The sequence below is a fragment of the Echinops telfairi genome, unplaced genomic scaffold, assembly GCF_000313985.2.
Source record: "Echinops telfairi isolate 266 unplaced genomic scaffold, ASM31398v2 ScPeMD7_7469;HRSCAF=8507_1, whole genome shotgun sequence".
NCBI lineage: Eukaryota > Metazoa > Chordata > Mammalia > Afrosoricida > Tenrecidae > Echinops > Echinops telfairi.
In genome coordinates this window covers 96,255,768-96,256,415 of record NW_022111373.1, presented here as the reverse complement: position 1 = coordinate 96,256,415, position 648 = coordinate 96,255,768, and positions in this window count along the sequence as shown.

The window sequence follows — 648 nt, the reverse complement described above, 5'->3', positions numbered from 1 at the left end:
CATTTCATTGTGCTCATTAGGAACTTGTCTATGGATCAAGATGCAGTTGTGGGAACAGAACAGGGTTTAAAATCAGGAAAGGTGTGTGTGTCAGGGTGGTATCTCTCACCTTACTTGTACAACCTGGATGCTTTGTGAATCATCAGAAAGCTGGATTATATGAAGAATGTGGCATCAGGATTGGAGGTAGGCTTATTACCAACCTACAGTATGCAAATACCTAGCTTGCTGAAAGCGAGGAGGACTTGCTGATGGAGTAGCCTTCAGTATGGATTACAACTCAGTGTAAGGAAGATCAGAATCCTCACAACTGGACCAATAGAGAAAAGGTTCAAGTTGTAAAGGAATTTTTCTTACTTGGCTCCACAATCAATGCTCATGGAAGTAGCAGTCAAGAGATCAAAAGATGTATTTTATTAGGTAAATCTGCTGCACAAGACCTCTTTAGAGTATTGAAGAGCATGGATGTTACTTTGAAGACTACGGTATGCCTGACCCAACCCATGGTGTTCTCCATTGCATCATATGAAAATTGGACATGGAGTAAGGAAGACCATAGAAGAATCGATGCCACAACCGCTGAAGACAAAGCGGGTGAATAAGCAAATGTGAAGAAAGCTGATGGTGCCCAGCTATCAAAAGATATAG